This window comes from Cucurbita maxima, unplaced genomic scaffold (genome assembly GCF_002738345.1).
Source record: "Cucurbita maxima cultivar Rimu unplaced genomic scaffold, Cmax_1.0 Cma_Scf00019, whole genome shotgun sequence".
Taxonomy (NCBI): domain Eukaryota; kingdom Viridiplantae; phylum Streptophyta; class Magnoliopsida; order Cucurbitales; family Cucurbitaceae; genus Cucurbita; species Cucurbita maxima.
In genome coordinates this window covers 3,719,156-3,744,322 of record NW_019272035.1, presented here as the reverse complement: position 1 = coordinate 3,744,322, position 25,167 = coordinate 3,719,156, and the positions used below count along the sequence as shown (strand labels likewise).

General features: G+C 38.3%; 18 non-coding genes across 18 annotated transcripts; all 18 read right to left on the bottom strand.

Moving 5' to 3' along the window:
* Positions 1-391: 391 nt before the first annotated feature.
* Positions 392-465, bottom strand: TRNAV-AAC. The gene has a single exon. It is a non-coding gene; the product is annotated as a tRNA-Val (tRNA).
* Positions 466-1,276: 811 nt separating this feature from the next.
* On the bottom strand, positions 1,277-1,350 carry TRNAV-AAC. The gene has a single exon. It is a non-coding gene; the product is annotated as a tRNA-Val (tRNA).
* Positions 1,351-2,429: 1,079 nt separating this feature from the next.
* On the bottom strand, positions 2,430-2,503 carry TRNAV-AAC. The gene has a single exon. It is a non-coding gene; the product is annotated as a tRNA-Val (tRNA).
* Positions 2,504-3,301: 798 nt separating this feature from the next.
* On the bottom strand, positions 3,302-3,375 carry TRNAV-AAC. The gene has a single exon. It is a non-coding gene; the product is annotated as a tRNA-Val (tRNA).
* Positions 3,376-4,173: 798 nt separating this feature from the next.
* Positions 4,174-4,247, bottom strand: TRNAV-AAC. Its single transcript has one exon. It is a non-coding gene; the product is annotated as a tRNA-Val (tRNA).
* Positions 4,248-5,045: 798 nt separating this feature from the next.
* TRNAV-AAC lies at positions 5,046-5,119 on the bottom strand. Its single transcript has one exon. It is a non-coding gene; the product is annotated as a tRNA-Val (tRNA).
* Positions 5,120-5,920: 801 nt separating this feature from the next.
* On the bottom strand, positions 5,921-5,994 carry TRNAV-AAC. The gene has a single exon. It is a non-coding gene; the product is annotated as a tRNA-Val (tRNA).
* Positions 5,995-6,805: 811 nt separating this feature from the next.
* On the bottom strand, positions 6,806-6,879 carry TRNAV-AAC. Its single transcript has one exon. It is a non-coding gene; the product is annotated as a tRNA-Val (tRNA).
* An 811-nt stretch (positions 6,880-7,690) lies between these two features.
* TRNAV-AAC lies at positions 7,691-7,764 on the bottom strand. The gene has a single exon. It is a non-coding gene; the product is annotated as a tRNA-Val (tRNA).
* Positions 7,765-8,562: 798 nt separating this feature from the next.
* Positions 8,563-8,636, bottom strand: TRNAV-AAC. The gene has a single exon. It is a non-coding gene; the product is annotated as a tRNA-Val (tRNA).
* A 798-nt stretch (positions 8,637-9,434) lies between these two features.
* Positions 9,435-9,508, bottom strand: TRNAV-AAC. The gene has a single exon. It is a non-coding gene; the product is annotated as a tRNA-Val (tRNA).
* A 798-nt stretch (positions 9,509-10,306) lies between these two features.
* Positions 10,307-10,380, bottom strand: TRNAV-AAC. The gene has a single exon. It is a non-coding gene; the product is annotated as a tRNA-Val (tRNA).
* Positions 10,381-11,184: 804 nt separating this feature from the next.
* TRNAV-AAC lies at positions 11,185-11,258 on the bottom strand. Its single transcript has one exon. It is a non-coding gene; the product is annotated as a tRNA-Val (tRNA).
* A 917-nt stretch (positions 11,259-12,175) lies between these two features.
* Positions 12,176-12,249, bottom strand: TRNAV-AAC. Its single transcript has one exon. It is a non-coding gene; the product is annotated as a tRNA-Val (tRNA).
* A 798-nt stretch (positions 12,250-13,047) lies between these two features.
* On the bottom strand, positions 13,048-13,121 carry TRNAV-AAC. The gene has a single exon. It is a non-coding gene; the product is annotated as a tRNA-Val (tRNA).
* Positions 13,122-13,919: 798 nt separating this feature from the next.
* TRNAV-AAC lies at positions 13,920-13,993 on the bottom strand. Its single transcript has one exon. It is a non-coding gene; the product is annotated as a tRNA-Val (tRNA).
* An 804-nt stretch (positions 13,994-14,797) lies between these two features.
* Positions 14,798-14,871, bottom strand: TRNAV-AAC. The gene has a single exon. It is a non-coding gene; the product is annotated as a tRNA-Val (tRNA).
* An 804-nt stretch (positions 14,872-15,675) lies between these two features.
* TRNAV-AAC lies at positions 15,676-15,749 on the bottom strand. The gene has a single exon. It is a non-coding gene; the product is annotated as a tRNA-Val (tRNA).
* Positions 15,750-25,167: the final 9,418 nt, after the last annotated feature.

Sequence of the window (25,167 nt, the reverse complement as noted above, 5' to 3'; positions counted from 1 at the left end):
TAATTTAATTTTACTTTTAGTTTTATTTGCGTCACGGTTTGAGATTTGAAGCCTCGAAAATCACGTCACGAAAGACTCAATGACTCTTCGTCTAGCGAAAATGGTCTGTTGGACCAATCAACCTAGACCTCTGATACTAAGTTTAGCTCATAAATTTCTAGGCTAAATCAAGCATATAACGTGCTCACATCATTCCGCCTTAGTCCTTGTTTGTTCGTTCAGGTATTTCTTCAATAAAAGTCCAAATAATTAATTACATGCTGAATGTGTGTTCGAGGGCACGGTTCGAGGGCTTATCAAGCTCTAAGGCTCTTGAACTTCGTCGTAGAGGTCTAAAATGAATCGAGATTGTAAATATAAAAATAAAAATAAAAATAAAAATTGCAAAAGATGGCGTCGCCCAGACTTGAACTGGAGACCTTCAGTGTGTTAGACTGACGTGATAACCAACTACACCACGACACCGTCGGAAGCCTCCCCAGAAGGTCAACCAAACTATAGAGTTAAACCCAAACTTCCTGGAGCCTAGAGAAAAGCCCGTGGAAACCTACCTGGAACTGGATGCGATGAGAGCCTACAAGTAGGGTGCTCACCGAGTACTTTTTTACTCACTGCATTTTAGATTTCTTTTTCAGGTCTTCGCTAACTGTCGCTCGAGGTGGGGGAGCGTTTGAGAGCTGCATTGTCACTTGAGGGTGTTTATGAGTGTCGACCCGATATGTGTACTTTGGGTCTTTTATATTTCGTTCGAAGCAGTACCCCAAACCCTTGCTCCGTTTGTAACAACTCTATAACAACACATGGTTTGCATTGTCTTTCAATTTGTTCTAGTCGAGGTGTTGTTTGATTTTAAATTGCACTATCTGAATGTTTAATTTAATTTTACTTTTAGTTTTATTTGCGTCACGGTTTGAGATTTGAAGCCTCGAAAATCACGTCACGAAAGACTCAATGACTCTTCGTCTAGCGAAAATGGTCTGTTGGACCAATCAACCTAGACCTCTGATACTAAGTTTAGTTCATAAATTTCTAGGCTAAATCAAGCATATAACGTGCTCACATCATTCCGCCTTAGTCCTTGTTTGTTCGTTCAGGTATTTCTCCAATAAAAGTCCAAACAATTAATTACATGCTCAATGTGTGTTCGAGGGCACGGTTCGAGGGCACGGTTCTCGGGCTTATCAAGCTCTAAGGCTCTTGAACTTCGTCGTAGAGGTCTAAAATGAATCGAGATTGTAAATATAAAAATAAAAATAAAAATAAAAATTGCAAAAGATGGCGTCGCTCAGACTTGAACTGGAGACCTTTAGTGTGTTAGACTGACGTGATAACCAACTACACCACGACACCGTCGGAAGCCTCCCCAGAAGGTCAACCAAACTATAGAGTTAAACCCAAACTTCCTGGAGCCTAGAGAAAAGCCCGTGGAAACCTACCTGGAACTGGATGCGATGAGAGCCTACAAGTAGGGTGCTCACCGAGTACTTTTTTACTCACTACATTTTAGATTTCTTTTTCAGGTCTTCGCTAACTGTCGCTCGAGGTGGGGGAGCGTTTGAGAGCTGCATTGTCACTTGAGGGTGTTTATGAGTGTCGACCCGATATGTGTACTTTGGGTCTTTTATATTTCGTTCGAAGCAGTACCCTAAACCCTTGCTCCGTTTGTAACAACTCTATAACAACACATGGTTTGCATTGTCTTTCAATTTGTTCTAGTCGAGGTGTTGTTTGATTTTAAATTGCACTATCTCAATGTTTAATTTAATTTTACTTTTAGTTTTATTTGCGTCACGGTTTGAGATTTGAAGCCTCGAAAATCACGTCACGAAAGACTCAATGACTCTTCGTCTAGCGAAAATGGTCTGTTGGACCAATCAACCTAGACCTCTGATACTAAGTTTAGTTCATAAATTTCTAGGCTAAATCAAGCATATAACGTGCTCACATCATTCCGCCTTAGTCCTTGTTTGTTCGTTCAGGTATTTCTCCAATATAAGTCCAAACAATTAATTACATGCTCAATGTGTGTTCGAGGGCACGGTTCGAGGGCACGGTTCGAGGGCACGGTTCGAGGGCTTATCAAGCTCTAAGGCTCTTGAACTTCGTCGTAGAGGTCTAAAATGAATCGAGATTGTAAATATAAAAATAAAAATAAAAATAAAAATTGCAAAAGATGGCGTNTCTAGGCTAAATCAAGCATATAACGTGCTCACATCATTCCGCCTTAGTCCTTGTTTGTTCGTTCAGGTATTTCTTCAATAAAAGTCCAAACAATTAATTACATGCTCAATGTGTGTTCGAGGGCACGATTCGAGGGCACGGTTCTCGGGCTTATCAAGCTCTAAGGCTCTTGAACTTCGTCGTAGAGGTCTAAAATGAATCGAGTTTGTAAATATAAAAATAAAAATAAAAATAAAAATTGCAAAAGATGGCGTCGCCCAGACATGAACTGGAGACCTTCAGTGTGTTAGACTGACGTGATAACCAACTACACCACGACACCGTCGGAAGCCTCCCCAGAAGGTCAACCAAACTATAGAGTTAAACCCAAACTTCCTGGAGCCTAGAGAAAAGCCCGTGGAAACCTACCTGGAACTGGATGCGATGAGAGCCTACAAGTAGGGTGCTCACCGAGTACTTTTTTACTCACTGCATTTTAGATTTCTTTTTCAGGTCTTCGCTAACTTTCGCTCGAGGTGGGGGAGCGTTTGAGAGCTGCATTGTCACTTGAGGGTGTTTATGAGTGTCGACTCGATATGTGTACTTTGGGTCTTTTATATTTCGTTCGAAGCAGTACCCCAAACCCTTGCTCCGTTTGTAACAACTCTATAACAACACATGGTTTGCATTGTCTTTCAATTTGTTCTAGTCGAGGTGTTGTTTGATTTTAAATTGCACGATCTGAATGTTTAATTTAATTTTACTTTTAGCTTTATTTGCGTCACGGTTTGAGATTTGAAGCCTCGAAAATCACGTCACGAAAGACTCAATGACTCTTCGTCTAGCGAAAATGGTCTGTTGGACCAATCAACCTAGACCTCTCACCCTAAGTTTAGTTCATAAATTTCTACGCTAAATCAAGCATATAACGTGCTCACATCATTCCGCCTTAGTCCTTGTTTGTTCGTTCAGGTATTTCTTCAATAAAAGTCCAAACAATTAATTACATGCTCAATGTGTGTTCGAGGGCACGGTTCGAGGGCTTATCAAGCTCTAAGGCTCTTGAACTTCGTCGTAGAGGTCTAAAATGAATCGAGATTGTAAATATAAAAATAAAAATAAAAATAAAAATTGCAAAAGATGGCGTCGCCCAGACTTGAACTGGAGACCTTCAGTGTGTTAGACTGACGTGATAACCAACTACACCACGACACCGTCGGAAGCCTCCCCAGAAGGTCAACCAAACTATAGAGTTAAACCCAAACTTCCTGGAGCCTAGAGAAAAGCCCGTGGAAACCTACCTGGAACTGGATGCGATGAGAGCCTACAAGTAGGGTGCTCACCGAGTACTTTTTTACTCACTGCATTTTAGATTTCTTTTTCAGGTCTTCGCTAACTGTCGCTCGAGGTGGGGGAGCGTTTGAGAGCTGCATTGTCACTTGAGGGTGTTTATGAGTGTCGACCCGATATGTGTACTTTGGGTCTTTTATATTTCGTTCGAAGCAGTACCCCAAACCCTTGCTCCGTTTGTAACAACTCTATAACAACACATGGTTTGCATTGTCTTTCAATTTGTTCTAGTCGAGGTGTTGTTTGATTTTAAATTGCACTATCTGAATGTTTAATTTAATTTTACTTTTAGTTTTATTTGCGTCACGGTTTGAGATTTGAAGCCTCGAAAATCACGTCACGAAAGACTCAATGACTCTTCGTCTAGCGAAAATGGTCTGTCGGACCAATCAACCTAGACCTCTGATACTAAGTTTAGTTCATAAATTTCTAGGCTAAATCAAGCATATAACCTGCTCACATCATTCCGCCTTAGTCCTTGTTTGTTCGTTCAGGTATTTCTTCAATAAAAGTCCAAACAATTAATTACATGCTCAATGTGTGTTCGAGGGCACGGTTCTCGGGCTTATCAAGCTCTAAGGCTCTTGAACTTCGTCGTAGAGGTCTAAAATGAATCGAGATTGTAAATATAAAAATAAAAATAAAAATAAAAATTGCAAAAGATGGCGTCGCCCAGACTTGAACTGGAGACCTTCAGTGTGTTAGACTGACGTGATAACCAACTACACCACGACACCATCGGAAGCCTCCCCAGAAGGTCAACCAAACTATAGAGTTAAACCCAAACTTCCTGGAGCCTAGAGAAAAGCCCGTGGAAACCTACCTGGAACTGGATGCGATGAGAGCCTACAAGTAGGGTGCTCACCGAGTACTTTTTTACTCACTGCATTTTAGATTTCTTTTTCAGGTCTTCGCTAACTGTCGCTCGAGGTGGGGGAGCGTTTGAGAGCTGCATTGTCACTTGAGGGTGTTTATGAGTGTCGACCCGATATGTGTACTTTGGGTCGTTTATATTTCGTTCGAAGCAGTACCCCAAACCCTTGCTCCGTTTGTAACAACTCTATAACAACACATGGTTTGCATTGTCTTTCAATTTGTTCTAGTCGAGGTGTTGTTTGATTTTAAATTGCACTATCTGAATGTTTAATTTAATTTTACTTTTAGTTTTATTTGCGTCACGGTTTGAGATTTGAAGCCTCGAAAATCACGTCACGAAAGACTCAATGACTCTTCGTCTAGCGAAAATGGTCTGTTGGACCAATCAACCTAGACCTCTGATACTAAGTTTAGTTCATAAATTTCTAGGCTAAATCAAGCATATAACGTGCTCACATCATTCCGCCTTAGTCCTTGTTTGTTCGTTCAGGTATTTCTTCAATAAAAGTCCAAACAATTAATTACATGCTCAATGTGTGTTCGAGGGCACGGTTCGAGGGCTTATCAAGCTCTAAGGCTCTTGAACTTCGTCGTAGAGGTCTAAAATGAATCGAGATTGTAAATATAAAAATAAAAATAAAAATAAAAATTGCAAAAGATGGCGTCGCCTAGACTTGAACTGGAGACCTTCAGTGTGTTAGACTGACGTGATAACCAACTACACCACGACACAGTCGGAAGCCTCCCCAAAAGGTCAACCAAACTATAGAGTTAAACCCAAACTTCCTGGAGCCTAGAGAAAAGCCCGTGGAAACCTACCTGGAACTGGATGCGATGAGAGCCTACAAGTAGGGTGCTCACCGAGTACTTTTTTACTCACTGCATTTTAGATTTCTTTTTCAGGTCTTCGCTAACTGTCGCTCGAGGTGGGGGAGCGTTTGAGAGCTGCATTGTCACTTGAGGGTGTTTATGAGTGTCGACCCGATATGTGTACTTTGGGTCTTTTATATTTCGTTCGAAGCAGTACCCCAAACCCTTGCTCCGTNCTATAACAACACATGGTTTGCATTGTCTTTCAATTTGTTCTAGTCGAGGTGTTGTTTGATTTTAAATTGCACTATCTGAATGTTTAATTTAATTTTACTTTTAGTTTTATTTGCGTCACGGTTTGAGATTTGAAGCCTCGAAAATCACGTCACGAAAGACTCAATGACTCTTCGTCTAGCGAAAATGGTCTGTTGGACCAATCAACCTAGACCTCTGATACTAAGTTTAGTTCATAAATTTCTAGGCTAAATCAAGCATATAACGTGCTCACATCATTCCGCCTTAGTCCTTGTTTGTTCGTTCAGGTATTTCTCCAATAAAAGTCCAAACAATTAATTACATGCTCAATGTGTGTTCGAGGGCACTGTTCGAGGGCACGGTTCTCGGGCTTATCAAGCTCTAAGGCTCTTGAACTTCGTCGTAGAGGTCTAAAATGAATCGAGATTGTAAATATAAAAATAAAAATAAAAATAAAAATTGCAAAAGATGGCGTCGCCCAGACTTGAACTGGAGACCTTCAGTGTGTTAGACTGACGTGATAACCAACTACACCACGACACCGTCGGAAGCCTCCCCAGAAGGTCAACCAAACTATAGAGTTAAACCCAAACTTCCTGGAGCCTAGAGAAAAGCCCGTGGAAACCTACCTGGAACTGGATGCGATGAGAGCCTACAAGTAGGGTGCTCACCGAGTACTTTTTTACTCACTGCATTTTAGATTTCTTTTTCAGGTCTTCGCTAACTGTCGCTCGAGGTGGGGGAGCGTTTGAGAGCTGCATTGTCACTTGAGGGTGTTTATGAGTGTCGACCCGATATGTGTACTTTGGGTCGTTTATATTTCGTTCGAAGCAGTACCCCAAACCCTTGCTCCGTTTGTAACAACTCTATAACAACACATGGTTTGCATTGTCTTTCAATTTGTTCTAGTCGAGGTGTTGTTTGATTTTAAATTGCACTATCTGAATGTTTAATTTAATTTTACTTTTAGTTTTATTTGCGTCACGGTTTGAGATTTGAAGCCTCGAAAATCACGTCACGAAAGACTCAATGACTCTTCGTCTAGCGAAAATGGTCTGTTGGACCAATCAACCTAGACCTCTGATACTAAGTTTAGTTCATAAATTTCTAGGCTAAATCAAGCATATAACGTGCTCACATCATTCCGCCTTAGTCCTTGTTTGTTCGTTCAGGTATTTCTCCAATAAAAGTCCAAACAATTAATTACATGCTCAATGTGTGTTCGAGGGCACTGTTCGAGGGCACGGTTCTCGGGCTTATCAAGCTCTAAGGCTCTTGAACTTCGTCGTAGAGGTCTAAAATGAATCGAGATTGTAAATATAAAAATAAAAATAAAAATAAAAATTGCAAAAGATGGCGTCGCCCAGACTTGAACTGGAGACCTTCAGTGTGTTAGACTGACGTGATAACCAACTACACCACGACACCGTCGGAAGCCTCCCCAGAAGGTCAACCAAACTATAGAGTTAAACCCAAACTTCCTGGAGCCTAGAGAAAAGCCCGTGGAAACCTACCTGGAACTGGATGCGATGAGAGCCTACAAGTAGGGTGCTCACCGAGTACTTTTTTACTCACTGCATTTTAGATTTCTTTTTCAGGTCTTCGCTAACTGTCGCTCGAGGTGGGGGAGCGTTTGAGAGCTGCATTGTCACTTGAGGGTGTTTATGAGTGTCGACCCGATATGTGTACTTTGGGTCGTTTATATTTCGTTCGAAGCAGTACCCCAAACCCTTGCTCCGTTTGTAACAACTCTATAACAACACATGGTTTGCATTGTCTTTCAATTTGTTCTAGTCGAGGTGTTGTTTGATTTTAAATTGCACTATCTGAATGTTTAATTTAATTTTACTTTTAGTTTTATTTGCGTCACGGTTTGAGATTTGAAGCCTCGAAAATCACGTCACGAAAGACTCAATGACTCTTCGTCTAGCGAAAATGGTCTGTTGGACCAATCAACCTAGACCTCTGATACTAAGTTTAGTTCATAAATTTCTAGGCTAAATCAAGCATATAACGTGCTCACATCATTCCGCCTTAGTCCTTGTTTGTTCGTTCAGGTATTTCTCCAATAAAAGTCCAAACAATTAATTACATGCTCAATGTGTGTTCGAGGGCACTGTTCGAGGGCACGGTTCTCGGGCTTATCAAGCTCTAAGGCTCTTGAACTTCGTCGTAGAGGTCTAAAATGAATCGAGATTGTAAATATAAAAATAAAAATAAAAATAAAAATTGCAAAAGATGGCGTCGCCCAGACTTGAACTGGAGACCTTCAGTGTGTTAGACTGACGTGATAACCAACTACACCACGACACCGTCGGAAGCCTCCCCAGAAGGTCAACCAAACTATAGAGTTAAACCCAAACTTCCTGGAGCCTAGAGAAAAGCCCGTGGAAACCTACCTGGAACTGGATGCGATGAGAGCCTACAAGTAGGGTGCTCACCGAGTACTTTTTTACTCACTGCATTTTAGATTTCTTTTTCAGGTCTTCGCTAACTGTCGCTCGAGGTGGGGGAGCGTTTGAGAGCTGCATTGTCACTTGAGGGTGTTTATGAGTGTCGACCCGATATGTGTACTTTGGGTCGTTTATATTTCGTTCGAAGCAGTACCCCAAACCCTTGCTCCGTTTGTAACAACTCTATAACAACACATGGTTTGCATTGTCTTTCAATTTGTTCTAGTCGAGGTGTTGTTTGATTTTAAATTGCACTATCTGAATGTTTAATTTAATTTTACTTTTAGTTTTATTTGCGTCACAGTTTGAGATTTGAAGCCTCGAAAATCACGTCACGAAAGACTCAATGACTCTTCGTCTAGCGAAAATGGTCTGTTGGACCAATCAACCTAGACCTCTGATACTAAGTTTAGTTCATAAATTTCTAGGCTAAATCAAGCATATAACGTGCTCACATCATTCCGCCTTAGTCCTTGTTTGTTCGTTCAGGTATTTCTTCAATAAAAGTCCAAACAATTAATTACATGCTCAATGTGTGTTCGAGGGCACGGTTCTCGGGCTTATCAAGCTCTAAGGCTCTTGAACTTCGTCGTAGAGGTCTAAAATGAATCGAGATTGTAAATATAAAAATAAAAATAAAAATAAAAATTGCAAAAGATGGCGTCGCCCAGACTTGAACTGGAGACCTTCAGTGTGTTAGACTGACGTGATAACCAACTACACCACGACACCGTCGGAAGCCTCCCCAGAAGGTCAACCAAACTATAGAGTTAAACCCAAACTTCCTGGAGCCTAGAGAAAAGCCCGTGGAAACCTACCTGGAACTGGATGCGATGAGAGCCTACAAGTAGGGTGCTCACCGAGTACTTTTTTACTCACTGCATTTTAGATTTCTTTTTCAGGTCTTCGCTAACTGTCGCTCGAGGTGGGGGAGCGTTTGAGAGCTGCATTGTCACTTGAGGGTGTTTATGAGTGTCGACCCGATATGTGTACTTTGGGTCGTTTATATTTCGTTCGAAGCAGTACCCCAAACCCTTGCTCCGTTTGTAACAACTCTATAACAACACATGGTTTGCATTGTCTTTCAATTTGTTCTAGTCGAGGTGTTGTTTGATTTTAAATTGCACTATCTGAATGTTTAATTTAATTTTACTTTTAGTTTTATTTGCGTCACGGTTTGAGATTTGAAGCCTCGAAAATCACGTCACGAAAGACTCAATGACTCTTCGTCTAGCGAAAATGGTCTGTCGGACCAATCAACCTAGACCTCTGATACTAAGTTTAGTTCATAAATTTCTAGGCTAAATCAAGCATATAACATGCTCACATCATTCCGCCTTAGTCCTTGTTTGTTCGTTCAGGTATTTCTTCAATAAAAGTCCAAACAATTAATTACATGCTCAATGTGTGTTCGAGGGCACGGTTCGAGGGCTTATCAAGCTCTAAGGCTCTTGAACTTCGTCGTAGAGGTCTAAAATGAATCGAGATTGTAAATATAAAAATAAAAATAAAAATAAAAATTGCAAAAGATGGCGTCGCCCAGACTTGAACTGGAGACCTTCAGTGTGTTAGACTGACGTGATAACCAACTACACCACGACACCGTCGGAAGCCTCCCCAGAAGGTCAACCAAACTATAGAGTTAAACCCAAACTTCCTGGAGCCTAGAGAAAAGCCCGTGGAAACCTACCTGGAACTGGATGCGATGAGAGCCTACAAGTAGGGTGCTCACCGAGTACTTTTTTACTCACTGCATTTTAGATTTCTTTTTCAGGTCTTCGCTAACTGTCGCTCGAGGTGGGGGAGCGTTTGAGAGCTGCATTGTCACTTGAGGGTGTTTATGAGTGTCGACTCGATATGTGTACTTTGGGTCTTTTATATTTCGTTCGAAGCAGTACCCCAAACCCTTGCTCCGTTTGTAACAACTCTATAACAACACATGGTTTGCATTGTCTTTCAATTTGTTCTAGTCGAGGTGTTGTTTGATTTTAAATTGCACTATCTGAATGTTTAATTTAATTTTACTTTTAGTTTTATTTGCGTCACGGCTTGAGATTTGAAGCCTCGAAAATCACGTCACGAAAGACTCAATGACTCTTCGTCTAGCGAAAATGGTCTGTTGGACCAATCAACCTAGACCTCTGATACTAAGTTTAGTTCATAAATTTCTAGGCTAAATCAAGCATATAACGTGCTCACATCATTCCGCCTTAGTCCTTGTTTGTTCGTTCAGGTATTTCTTCAACAAAAGTCCAAACAATTAATTACATGCTCAATGTGTGTTCGAGGGCACGGTTCGAGGGCTTATCAAGCTCTAAGGCTCTTGAACTTCGTCGTAGAGGTCTAAAATGAATCGAGATTGTAAATATAAAAATAAAAATAAAAATAAAAATTGCAAAAGATGGCGTCGCCCAGACTTGAACTGGAGACCTTCAGTGTGTTAGACTGACGTGATAACCAACTACACCACGACACCGTCGGAAGCCTCCCCAGAAGGTCAACCAAACTATAGAGTTAAACCCAAACTTCCTGGAGCCTAGAGAAAAGCCCGTGGAAACCTACCTGGAACTGGATGCGATGAGAGCCTACAAGTAGGGTGCTCACCGAGTACTTTTTTACTCACTGCATTTTAGATTTCTTTTTCAGGTCTTCGCTAACTGTCGCTCGAGGTGGGGGAGCATTTGAGAGCTGCATTGTCACTTGAGGGTGTTTATGAGTGTCGACCCGATATGTGTACTTTGGGTCGTTTATATTTCGTTCGAAGCAGTACCCCAAACCCTTGCTCCGTTTGTAACAACTCTATAACAACACATGGTTTGCATTGTCTTTCAATTTGTTCTAGTCGAGGTGTTGTTTGATTTTAAATTGCACTATCTGAATGTTTAATTTAATTTTACTTTTAGTTTTATTTGCGTCACGGTTTGAGATTTGAAGCCTCGAAAATCACGTCACGAAAGACTCAATGACTCTTCGTCTAGCGAAAATGGTCTGTTGGACCAATCAACCTAGACCTCTGATACTAAGTTTAGTTCATAAATTTCTAGGCTAAATCAAGCATATAACGTGCTCACATCATTCCGCCTTAGTCCTTGTTTGTTCGTTCAGGTATTTCTTCAATAAAAGTCCAAAAAATTAATTACATGCTCAATGTGTGTTCGAGGGCACGGTTCGAGGGCTTATCAAGCTCTAAGGCTCTTGAACTTCGTCGTAGAGGTCTAAAATGAATCGAGATTGTAAATATAAAAGTAAAAATAAAAATAAAAATAAAAATTGCAAAAGATGGCGTCGCCCAGACTTGAACTGGAGACCTTCAGTGTGTTAGACTGACGTGATAACCAACTACACCACGACACCGTCGGAAGCCTCCCCAGAAGGTCAACCAAACTATAGAGTTAAACCCAAACTTCCTGGAGCCTAGAGAAAAGCCCGTGGAAACCTACCTGGAACTGGATGCGATGAGAGCCTACAAGTAGGGTGCTCACCGAGTACTTTTTTACTCACTGCATTTTAGATTTCTTTTTCAGGTCTTCGCTAACTGTCGCTCGAGGTGGGGGAGCGTTTGAGAGCTGCATTGTCACTTGAGGGTGTTTATGAGTGTCGACCCGATATGTGTACTTTGGGTCGTTTATATTTCGTTCGAAGCAGTACCCCAAACCCTTGCTCCGTTTGTAACAACTCTATAACAACACATGGTTTGCATTGTCTTTCAATTTGTTCTAGTCGAGGTGTTGTTTGATTTTAAATTGCACTATCTGAATGTTTAATTTAATTTTACTTTTAGTTTTATTTGCGTCACGGTTTGAGATTTAAAGCCTCGAAAATCACGTCACGAAAGACTCAATGACTCTTCGTCTAGCGAAAATGGTCTGTTGGACCAATCAACCTAGACCTCTCATACTAAGTTTAGTTCATAAATTTCTAGGCTAAATCAAGCACGAAAGATTCAATGACTCTTCGTCTAGCGAAAATGGTCTGTTGGACCAATCAACCTAGACCTCTGATACTAAGTTTAGTTCATAAATTTCTAGGCTAAATCAAGCATATAACGTGCTCACATCATTCCGCCTTAGTCCTTGTTTGTTCGTTCAGGTATTTCTTCAATAAAAGTCCAAACAATTAATTACATGCTCAATGTGTGTTCGAGGGCACGGTTCGAGGGCACGGTTCTCGGGCTTATCAAGCTCTAAGGCTCTTGAACTTCGTCGTAGAGGTCTAAAATGAATCGAGATTGTAAATATAAAAATAAAAATAAAAATAAAAATTGCAAAAGATGGCGTCGCCCAGACTTGAACTGGAGACCTTCAGTGTGTTAGACTGACGTGATAACCAACTACACCACGACACCGTCGGAAGCCTCCCCAGAAGGTCAACCAAACTATAGAGTTAAACCCAAACTTCCTGGAGCCTAGAGAAAAGCCCGTGGAAACCTACCTGGAACTGGATGCGATGAGAGCCTACAAGTAGGGTGCTCACCGAGTACTTTTTTACTCACTGCATTTTAGATTTCTTTTTCAGGTCTTCGCTAACTGTCGCTCGAGGTGGGGGAGCGTTTGAGAGCTGCATTGTCACTTGAGGGTGTTTATGAGTGTCGACCCGATATGTGTACTTTGGGTCGTTTATATTTCGTTCGAAGCAGTACCCCAAACCCTTGCTCCGTTTGTAACAACTCTATAACAACACATGGTTTGCATTGTCTTTCAATTTGTTCTAGTCGAGGTGTTGTTTGATTTTAAATTGCACTATCTGAATGTTTAATTTAATTTTACTTTTAGTTTTATTTGCGTCACGGTTTGAGATTTGAAGCCTCGAAAATCACGTCACGAAAGACTCAATGACTCTTCGTCTAGCGAAAATGGTCTGTTGGACCAATCAACCTAGACCTCTGATACTAAGTTTAGTTCATAAATTTCTAGGCTAAATCAAGCATATAACGTGCTCACATCATTCCGCCTTAGTCCTTGTTTGTTCGTTCAGGTATTTCTTCAATAAAAGTCCAAACAATTAATTACATGCTCAATGTGTGTTCGAGGGCACGGTTCGAGGGCTTATCAAGCTCTAAGGCTCTTGAACTTCGTCGTAGAGGTCTAAAATGAATCGAGATTGTAAATATAAAAATAAAAATAAAAATAAAAATTGCAAAAGATGGCGTCGCCCAGACTTGAACTGGAGACCTTCAGTGTGTTAGACTGACGTGATAACCAACTACACCACGACACCGTCGGAAGCCTCCCCAGAAGGTCAACCAAACTATAGAGTTAAACCCAAACTTCCTGGAGCCTAGAGAAAAGCCCGTGGAAACCTACCTGGAACTGGATGCGATGAGAGCCTACAAGTAGGGTGCTCACCGAGTACTTTTTTACTCACTGCATTTTAGATTTCTTTTTCAGGTCTTCGCTAACTGTCGCTCGAGGTGGGGGAGCGTTTGAGAGCTGCATTGTCACTTGAGGGTGTTTATGAGTGTCGACCCGATATGTGTACTTTGGGTCTTTTATATTTCGTTCGAAGCAGTACCCCAAACCCTTGCTCCGTTTGTAACAACTCTATAACAACACATGGTTTGCATTGTCTTTCAATTTGTTCTAGTCGAGGTGTTGTTTGATTTTAAATTGCACTATCTGAATGTTTAATTTAATTTTACTTTTAGTTTTATTTGCGTCACGGTTTGAGATTTGAAGCCTCGAAAATCACGTCACGAAAGACTCAATGACTCTTCGTCTAGCGAAAATGGTCTGTTGGACCAATCAACCTAGACCTCTGATACTAAGTTTAGTTCATAAATTTCTAGGCTAAATCAAGCATATAACGTGCTCACATCATTCCGCCTTAGTCCTTGTTTGTTCGTTCAGGTATTTCTTCAATAAAAGTCAAAACAATTAATTACATGCTCAATGTGTGTTCGAGGGCACGGTTCGAGGGCTTATCAAGCTCTAAGGCTCTTGAACTTCGTCGTAGAGGTCTAAAATGAATCGAGATTGTAAATATAAAAATAAAAATAAAAATAAAAATTGCAAAAGATGGCGTCGCCCAGACTTGAACTGGAGACCTTTAGTGTGTTAGACTGACGTGATAACCAACTACACCACGACACCGTCGGAAGCCTCCCCAGAAGGTCAACCAAACTATAGAGTTAAACCCAAACTTCCTGGAGCCTAGAGAAAAGCCCGTGGAAACCTACCTGGAACTGGATGCGATGAGAGCCTACAAGTAGGGTGCTCACCGAGTACTTTTTTACTCACTGCATTTTAGATTTCTTTTTCAGGTCTTCGCTAACTGTCGCTCGAGGTGGGAGAGCGTTTGAGAGCTGCATTGTCACTTGAGGGTGTTTATGAGTGTCGACCCGATATGTGTACTTTGGGTCTTTTATATTTCGTTCGAAGCAGTACCCCAAACCCTTGCTCCGTTTGTAACAACTCTATAACAACACATGGTTTGCATTGTCTTTCAATTTGTTCTAGTCGAGGTGTTGTTTGATTTTAAATTGCACTATCTGAATGTTTAATTTAATTTTACTTTTAGTTTTATTTGCGTCACGGTTTGAGATTTGAAGCCTCGAAAATCACGTCACGAAAGACTCAATGACTCTTCGTCTAGCGAAAATGGTCAGTCGGACCAATCAACCTAGACCTCTGATACTAAGTTTAGTTCATAAATTTCTAGGCTAAATCAAGCATATAACGTGCTCACATCATTCCGCCTTAGTCCTTGTTTGTTCGTTCAGGTATTTCTTCAATAAAAGTCCAAACAATTAATTACATGCTCAATGTGTGTTCGAGGGCACGGTTCGATGGCTTATCAAGCTCTAAGGCTCTTGAACTTCGTCGTAGAGGTCTAAAATGAATCGAGATTGTAAATATAAAAATAAAAATAAAAATAAAAATAAAAATTGCAAAAGATGGCGTCGCCCAGACTTGAACTGGAGACCTTTAGTGTGTTAGACTGACGTGATAACCAACTACACCACGACACCGTCGGAAGCCTCCCCAGAAGGTCAACCAAACTATAGAGTTAAACCCAAACTTCCTGGAGCCTAGAGAAAAGCCCGTGGAAACCTACCTGGAACTGGATGCGATGAGAGCCTACAAGTAGGGTGCTCACCGAGTACTTTTTTACTCACTGCATTTTAGATTTTATTTTCAGGTCTTCGCTAACTGTCGCTCGAGGTGGGGGAGCGTTTGAGAGCTGCATTGTCACTTGAGGGTGTTTATGAGTGTCGACCCGATATGTGTACTTTGGGTCGTTTATATTTCGTTCGAAGCAGTACCCCAAACCCTTGCTCCGTTTGTAACAACTCTATAACAACACATGGTTTGCATTGTCTTTCAATTTGTTCTAGTCGAGGTGTTGTTTGATTTTAAATTGCACTATCTGAATGTTTAATTTAATTTTACTTTTAGTTTTATTTGCGTCACGGTTTGAGATTTGAAGCCTCGAAAATCACGTCACGAAAGACTCAATGACTCTTCGTCTAGCGAAAATGGTCTGTTGGACCAATCAACCTAGACCTCTGATACTAAGTTTAGTTCATAAATTTCTAGGCTAAATCAAGCATATAACGTGCTCACATCATTCCGCCTTAGTCCTTGTTTGTTCGTTCAGGTATTTCTTCAATAAAAGTCCAAACAATTAATTACATGCTCAATGTGTGTTCGAGGGCACGGTTCGATGGCTTATCAAGCTCTAAGGCTCTTGAACTTCGTCGTAGAGGTCTAAAATGAATCGAGATTGTAAATATAAAAATAAAAATAAAAATAAAAATAAAAATTGCAAAAGATGGCGTCGCCCAGACTTGAACTGGAGACCTTTAGTGTGTTAGACTGACGTGATAACCAACTACACCACGACACCGTCGGAAGCCTCCCCAGAAGGTCAACCAAACTATAGAGTTAAACCCAAACTTCCTGGAGCCTAGAGAAAAGCCCGTGGAAACCTACCTGGAACTGGATGCGATGAGAGCCTACAAGTAGGGTGCTCACCGAGTACTTTTTTACTCACTGCATTTTAGATTTTATTTTCAGGTCTTCGCTAACTGTCGCTCGAGGTGGGGGAGCGTTTGAGAGCTGCATTGTCACTTGAGGGTGTTTATGAGTGTCGACCCGATATGTGTACTTTGGGTCGTTTATATTTCGTTCGAAGCAGTTCCCTAAACCCTTTCTCCGTTTGTAACAACTCTTTAACAACACATGGAATGAAGTTTACCACTTAACAAATTATTGTTATTATTCATATAATAAATATACAAATATTTTTGGTAAAAAAAATATTATGTTGGATAAAAAAATAATAAATTTGATATTCTTTTGAGTTAAAAAACCTAATATTATTTTGAGTAAAAAAAAACTAATAAAAATATATTTTTGAGTAAAAATATCAAATATTTGTTCTAATCATACAACAAACTTAAATTTCACGGTTCGTATAACAAACTTAAAATTACTTATTTAACCAAACTTTAAATCATATATTCATAGAACAAATTTAAAAGTCATCTCTTGTAGAACAACAAGCTTAAAATCTATTGTTCTACCACCAAATTTCATCTAACAAATTTAAAATCTTTGGTTGGGTGATAGGTATAAATTATTCTAATTTTTTTAAATTCTAATTTGTAATATGATGTTAAGATTTTTGTATAAATTTATATAATATTAATACAAACTTAAAATCGTCTGTTTGTAAAACAACAAACTTAAAATCTAATGTTCGTACAATAAACTTAAAACCAAAAACCACATGTTAGTAAAACAAACTCTTCACCAAAACCTCTTTTTTTCTAGAATAAACTCTTGAGGAAAAATAGATTCAAACATGTCTTGATTTTTTTTCTCTTCCTAATAACCACTCTAACTGTGGTTTATTTTCTTTTTTCTCTCTCTCCTCACCATTACAAACACTAAGTGGTTTTATTTTATTTTTTTCTATCTCTAATAGTGACTTCTCTAATGGCGGCCATTGTCCAAACGCTACCACTCTAATGACTATTAATATCTTTTTTCTCTCTCTTCACCATTACAAACTTGAAGTGGCTTTAATCTTTTTTTTGGTCTCTACCGGTGACTTTTGTGATGGCAGCGATTGTTGAAAATAATAGACCAGAGCTACTTATATTAATATTAAACTTTTGCTTTAAAACAAAACAAAACATAACATAAATATGGTCATAGAACCTCCCATCTCAGACCTGAAAAGAGAAGGATGAAAGTGAGAAGGAAGCTGTAATAAGAATCCAACAAAATCAGTTGGCATGAGCTGCAAGTGACCCCTAAAGATGAGTGAGCACCATGAACACCATCAATCTCAGCAATTCAACCATTGTGACCTTGTAAAAACAAATAAAACATTTGTTTTTGGATTAGAAAGTATTTATAAAATACAAATTAGTTCAAATGTGTATTTACACTCCACCAACAACCTCAGTAGAATTAAATTCACCCCTAACAAATGATTCAAGTATTCATATAACAAATATATAAATATTTTGGATAGAAAAAGATATTATTTTGAATTAAAAAAATAATAAAGGTATTTTAAGTAACCAACCACAGTGGAATTAAATTTACCACCTAACAAATGATTCAGAGTATTCATATAATAAATATATAAATATTTTGCTTAAAAAATATTATTTTGGATTAAAAAAATAATAAACATGTTTTAAATAAAAAAATATAATATTATTTTGAGTAAAAAAAAATATAATAAAATATGTTTTTGAGTAAAAACTTAAGAGGTTTCTGTTAGTATAACATGTTGAACACAACTTTTTATGGGAAACACTCGCACTCTTTATTAAGACCAATCGACTCTTTATTAAGACCAATCGAGGAGAAGAGAATACAAGACACTTTGTAGAATACTACTACTTTTTTTTGTTTTTGGATTTCTGGGATGAATAACTTAGGTTGGGTGGAGGGGTATTTATACTAAAGCCTAAGCAATCCCGACCTACCAAATCTAAATCTTTTTAGTAAAATATTTAGATCTCTCCTAAAATATCTAGATCTCTTTCCCCTAAAATAGATAGATACAATTATTGGGCTTGACTCTATTGGGCTAGTAATGATATTTCAACACTCCCCCTCAGCACCAGTCCTCATTTGCTGCATCATGTTGAGCTGACAGCGAAAACTCTCATGTTTGCTAGTATTTAGCCCTTTTGTAAACAAGTCTGTCACTTGGTCATCTGTCTTGATCTGCTGCATCTTGATTTCTTTCTTCAAGACTTTCTTTCTAATGAAATGGTAGTGTACCTCCACATGCTTTGTTCTAGCATGAAACACCGAATTTTCTGTTAGGCGAATCACAGATTGATTGTTGCAATGAAGTGGTATTGGATACTCAATTTTCTAGTGTCAATCTTCCATCAAAAGTTTTAACCATGTATTTTCCTGAGCTGCTCCAGCTGCTGCTCTATACTCTACTTCTCTAGTTGACAATGATACTGCTGGTTGTCTTTTGTTACACCAAAAAATTGTTCTCGAACCGAGCTTGAACACATACCCAGTGATTGATTTTCGGGTATCGTGGTCTCCTGCATAGTCGACATCACTATATCCAGCTAGCTTTTAGTCTTCGCTTCTTTTGTATAAACCATCGTAATTGATTGTACCTTTGATATATCTCAAGGTCCATCGAGCCGTATCCAAATGAGGCTTCTTCAAATTTTAGATATATTGATCAATGACTCCAACTTCATTTTCGAATTTCTTTGGTTGGTCCATTAGAACTCTCTGTTTAACTCTCCATGCAAGAAAGCATTATTCATATCCATCTGCCATAGTTTCCAATCTTTATTTACTGCAAGTACTAGAGGAACTTGTACGATAATGATATTTGCCATTAGACTAAACGTTTCATCATAGTCTAGTCCAAATTTTTTAGAGAACCCTGAATCTATAGTCTAAGCTTTGTATCTCACGATGATCCATCCAGGGTACACGTTATTTCGTAAGCCCACTTGCAAGAGATGAGTTTGGTATCTCTTGGTCTTGGCACTAATTTCCAAGTTTGATTCTGTTCCAGTGTTATAGTTTCTTTCTCCATCGCTTTCTGCTAAGCTGAGTTTTGTGATGCTTCTTCATATGTCTCCGGCTCATTAACTTCATCTTCTACTGCGTTGGCATACTTTGGATTTTCCTTTAGGATTATTTCTGAATGTTTGAGTTGTTGAGGTGTCATTTCATTTTTACTAGGCTCGCTTGGTTGAGTCACTTCTTGCTCACCAACACTAGTGTCACTTGAATCTTCAAGCACATCAGCAGTTAAGAAAATGTGTACAATTTACTCCCCGTCTTTTGTGGAAGAATCTCTTCAGTTTACTCCTCTGTGTTATGTAAAAGAATTTCTTCAGTTTGCTCCTTTGTGTTCTGTAAAAGAATTTCTTTAGTTTGTTCCCCCCGTGTTCTGTAGAATAATTTCTTCAATTTGCTCAAGGCCTAGTAATACTTCCTTCTCTGAGGGCCACCCATCTTCCATTACACCGCTTTGATCGTCAATCATGTGGTTTAAGCATCCTGAATCATTGATCTAGTCATCCTCGTAATCGATATGCTCTTCCATCATTGCCATGAGTGCTAGCTCGTCTTCTACTATGGGACATAGTACCTCTACATCCCATTCATTCTCTATATTATTTCTGGATATTGCCACATTGCTTTCAACAGACTTCTTGGACCAACAATCTCTAGACATGTGGCCCTTTTTCCCGCAATTATAGCAAATACCTCCAAATTTCTTTTCTTGGAAACTTTTGTTGTCATTCTTCTGAGCTCTTTCAGGTTGTGCAGTCCCTTGGTGGCTTCTTCTTTTATCACCATTATATCAAGTTTGATAGACGACCTATTATTTCTCCGACTTTCACTTGTGTAGAGTGCTTCTTCTTCACCCTTCAATGTGATGCCACCCATTTGTTTAGCCATGACTTCTTGGCTGGCTAACAAATTTCCGAACTCTACAAGTGATGGTTGAGTGGGTCATCCTTGTACAACAGTAATAAAACTTCTTTATTCCGGTCGCAATCCGTGGATTATAATCCTCTTCATTTGAGATTCTACAATGGCGGACTTCGGGTCTAGTTCAATAATCTCTCGACAGATCAACTTGACCTTGTGGAAGTACTGAACAATCGTCATGTCACGTTGTGAAATTGACAACAACTCATTCTCCAGAAGTTGTAGCCTTGTATCGTTCTTCTTTGAGAACAACACCACGAACGTGTCCCATGCTTCTTTCGATATCTTGTCGTCTGAAATATGTTCTAACATCTCTTCTCCAATTGTGCTCTTCAAGGCAAACATTGCTTTGCCTGCTTTGATTCTCCATTTGCATAAGGAACCGTTAGAATCCTCCTCTGGCGGCGTAGTTTCACACCCGCCAACGATCTCCCAAAGATCCTATCCTTGTAAATAAGACATCATGCATGTTGCCCCACGTGTTGTAGTTGTAGTTGTTGAGTTTCTTGATTCCTCCAACGACTTGGAAATCACCCATCATGTTGGTCATACCTCAGTAATACCAAACAAGCTCTTTCGACACAAGACTTGCAGAGTCACATACTACTCACGACACAAAAGAAACTCACTCACTACTAATCTCAAGAAATCGTTTCTGATGTTGAAGATCAGACAGTGCTGCAACCACAGAGCATGCTAAGAATTCCAAGAGATCAGATAACCTGCAGTAACCTTACTCTGATACCAATTGTTTAACACAACTTTCTGTGGGAAACACTCACACTCACACTCTTTATTAAAACCAATCAACTCTTTATTAAGACCAATCAACTCTTTATTAAGACCAACCGAGAAGAGAATACTCGCACTCTTTATTAAAACCAATCGACTCTTTATTAAGACCCATCGAGAAGAGAATACAAGACATTTTCTGTATAATACTACTACTCTTTATTGTTTTTGGATTTCTTTGATGAATAACTTACGTTGGGAGGAGGGGTATTTATACTAGAGCCTAATCAATACCGATCTAACAAATCTAAATCTAGACCTAACAAATCTAAATCTTTTAGTAAAATATCTAGATCTCTCCTAAAATATATAGATCTCTTCCTCCTAAAATATCTAGATTTCTTCCTCCTAAAATATATAGATCTTCCTAAAATATCTACTAAAATAAATATAATGTGTTCATACAATTATTCGGCTGTTCTCTATTGGGTAATGATATTTCAACTTAACAAACTTAAAATTCCATCTATGTAGAACAACTTAAAATCTCATGTTCTTACAACAAACTTAAAATCCCTCGTTCATCTAACAAACTTAAAATCTCTTGTTCTTACCATAAATACACACATTCATTAATATGTCAAAAATAGTTGAGGAGGCTGATTGAGTCCTTCTCTATAAATGCTTATCCCAATTGTATACTACTTCACCTTTTCACTCTCATCATCTTTCTTAGACTTCAAATGGGACGTAGCTACATTATTACTTGTTTTACTTAGTTTGGATGTAGCTTGATAAGACCGGTGATAAGAGTTGTAAGGGTAAGTCTATCTATGTTCACCATTCATAGATTCTAACCCAACAATTACTCCCTACTTACTTGCAAAAGGCCGATGTGAAATGAACTTTAGGTGAGATTTTTTGTAATTTATATTAAGATCTTAGTATTATATGTATAAATTTATATAAATACTAATTTATACGTAAAGCTATTATCATTCAAATACTAATTAAAAAAAATATATTATTATAATGGGTTAAAAAGGAAAATATCTCACAGCAGCAAAGGCGTAGTCGTGAGAATGACATTAGATTTCAAAATACTAAGAATTATCATTATATAGAAAATCGAGATCTATAACGGACATAGATGAATCGAAGGGAAACATGAGGATAGAGAGCATAATTTCCTCTTTTCCAACGTTTTTCGGCACCACAAGCTTGTGTAAAATACATTTATGTTTACAAGAATTTGAGAAATGTTAGAGCATACCAGGACTTGTAAATAGACTTAAATCGGAGTAAAGTCTCTGGCAGAAGACGCCACAGAACCTCCTCCATCGTCAGATTGAGATTATTTCCGACAATCGCAGCCATTAAAGAGATTGAGAGAAAGAACCAAAAAAGAAAGCAAGTTAGAGTTTGGAATGGAGAGGAGAGAGAGAAAAAGATAGTTGGAGTGGTCTTAAGGAGAGCGAAAAGATAAACTAGGATTGAGGATGCAAGAAGAGTGGGAAAGGATTGGATGCCACTCACGGGAAGGCTAACCTATCATTTATATTATTATTTTTTCTTTTAAAATTAAAAAACATAATACTTATTTTAATTCAGACCTCAAGTCAACTCGGGTTAAATTGAACCAAGAAAAAAACAAAATAAAAAACATACAAAAGTTATACATCATAATTAAAATGATTCTAAATTAGAACAAACTTAAAATCTATTTTCGTAGGACAAACTTAAAACCATTGGTTCGTAAAAAAATTTAAAAAAATCATTTGTTTGTAGAACACCAACTTAAAATCGCTCATACAACAACTTAAAATCGCTCATACAACAACTTTAAAATCGTCTGTTCATAGAACAAACTTAAAATCCTCTATTCGTAGAACAACAAACTTTTAATGGATTTGATTGTACCAATTTTGTAAGAACCAATTACCGTCTACTCTTGCATGACTCCCTTTTGTTGCTCCTAAGTAACTGGTTCATAAGTCATCCCCTCCCAAATTAATGATGTTTTTATTTTTGTTGTCTTTGTATTTTTATTGTTTTTATTTGTCTTTTCTCCTTCTTCATGTTCTTCATGTTCTAATAAATAAAGTGTTGTTAGTGTGTTACTTTTCTCTATAGGTTGATAAGAGAGATTAGGAATAAAATTAGTATGTTGGAGTTATTCTATTAAAAAAAAGAATTAAAAAAATAATAACTTTGGAAATAATTGTGACTAAATGATTAATGCAATTTAAATAGATCATAACAATAAAATGCAAAGCAGATTTGAACATCAATGCAGCTTTTGAAATTAACGTGCAGACTTCACTAAAAAAAATGAGGATTTTGAAATTATTTGAAGATGACTCATAACAATTTTTTAGGAGATAAGGATGAGCTCTATTTAAGCTTTTCATGAAATACAGAACAATATTAACTTGTGTGAAGATGAAATTGAAACTTTTGAAATCTAAATATTCTATAAAATAAAATACCTGAATTTAATTACCTAATTTTTTTTTTAAGGGCAGTCTGAGGTATTAGAAAGGTTAATATGGTTCTAGTTCAAGTCCCTTAATATTATGAGTTAGAATAGCTCAAGAATTAACGTGAAAATTGTTTTGTTAACAAATGGTCAGGATGACTAAATGGTTTAAGGCGCTAGACTTAAGTTCTACTCTTTATGAGGGGTGTCAATTCAAATCTCATTTTCAACATCCATTTGATTATGTTCATTAGTATGAATATCATATTATGCTAAAATGATACTTCTTTCTTAGGTCAAAGGCTTATTTCATGCAATTGCTTTTTGCTCTTTGCCTAAAGGATACTTCTTTCTTGGGCCAAATTCAGTTGTTTTCATGCAATTGCTTTTTGCTATTTGCCTAAAGATACTCTTTTGTTGGGCCAAATTCTGTTGTTCTTGAGAATATTTTTACCCTGCTATTATGGGGCTGTTGTTGACATCCATTAGTACGAATATCACGTTATGCAGTCTTGCATTTGTGGGGGTTGGAAGACTTATTTCATGCTATTGCTCTTTGCCTAAAGGATACTTCTTTCTTGAGCCAAAGACTTATTTCATGCAATTGCTTTTTGCTCTTTGCTCTTTGCTCTTTGCTCTTTGCTCTTTGCCGAAAGAATACTCCTTTCTTGGGCCAAATTCTGGTGTTCTTGAGAATATCTTTACCCTGGTGTTATGGGGGCTGTTGCTGGGATCAAAATTATATTGCACCCTAAAGTTTATCCTTATGCCAAAAGGATACTTTTTTCTTAGCCAAATTCTGCTGTTCTTAAGAATATCTTTACCCTACTGTTATGGCGCTATTGCTGACAACCAAATTATATTGCACCTTAAAGTTGATCCTATGCCAAAAGATACTTCTTTCTTAGGCCAAATTCTGTTGTTCTTAAGAATATCTTTATCCTGCTATTATGGGGGACTCTTGCTGGCAACCAAAAAAAGAAATGGGTTGTGGCAACCAGGGATGATAATTTTCGAACCATCTTTACCATGGTGTTATGGGGGCTGTTGCTGGCAACCAAAGAAAGAAAAGGGTCTGTAGCTGGCAACAGAAGAAAAGGAATGGTAATTGCAGAACTAAATATTTCCCATATTCAGCAAGTCTTTGTTATCAGGAACCATGTTGTTATCGAATAATAGTATATTTACCCTGTTGTTATGGGGCTGTTGCTGGCAACCAAATTATATTGCATCATAAAGTTGATCCTTATGTCAAAAGGATACTTCCTCGGGCCAAATCTGTTGTTCTTAAAAATATCTTTACCTTGCTGTTATGGGGCTGTTGCACCCTAAAGTTGATCTTTATGCCAAAAGATACTTCTTTTTTGGGCCAAATTCTGTTGTTCTTAAGAATATCTTTGTCGTGCTCTTATGAGGAAGTTGATGGCAACCAAAGAAAGAAAAGGGGGCAACCAAAGAAAAGGGATGATAATTCCAGAACATCTTTACAGTGCTGTTATGGGGGCTGTTGCTGGCAACCAAAGAAAGAAAACGATCTGTCTCCAAATTGCCATCTTTCCCACCTTAGCAGGTCTACTGTTATTGGGAACACTGCTGTTATCGAATAATAGTGAAGGGTGAAAAAATGATAATTTTCTTGTTTCATGTTGTTTTCACTTTCAAATTGAGAACCATCTTTATCCTATGTTATGGGGGCTGGCAACGAAAGAAAGAAGAGGAGCTTGTAGCTAGCAATCAAAGAAAACAATAGTAATTCCAGAACGGAAGGTTCTCCAGATTGCAATCTTTCCAATCTTTAGCAAGTCTATTGTTATTGGAAACAGTGTTGTTGTCGAATAATAGTTAAGGGTGAAAAAATAATAATTTTCTTGTTTCATGTTATTTTCATCTTCAAATTGAGAACCATCCTTACCCTTTGTTACGAGGGCTGGCAACAAAAGAAAAAAAAAAGTAGTAGCTAGCAACCAAAGAAAAGGGATGGTAATTCCAGAATTGAATATTCTACCGAAGTCTTTCTCATCTTTAGCAGGTCTGTTGTTATTGGGAACCTTGTTGTTATCGAATAATAATTAATGGTGAAAAAATAATAATTTTCTTGTTTCCA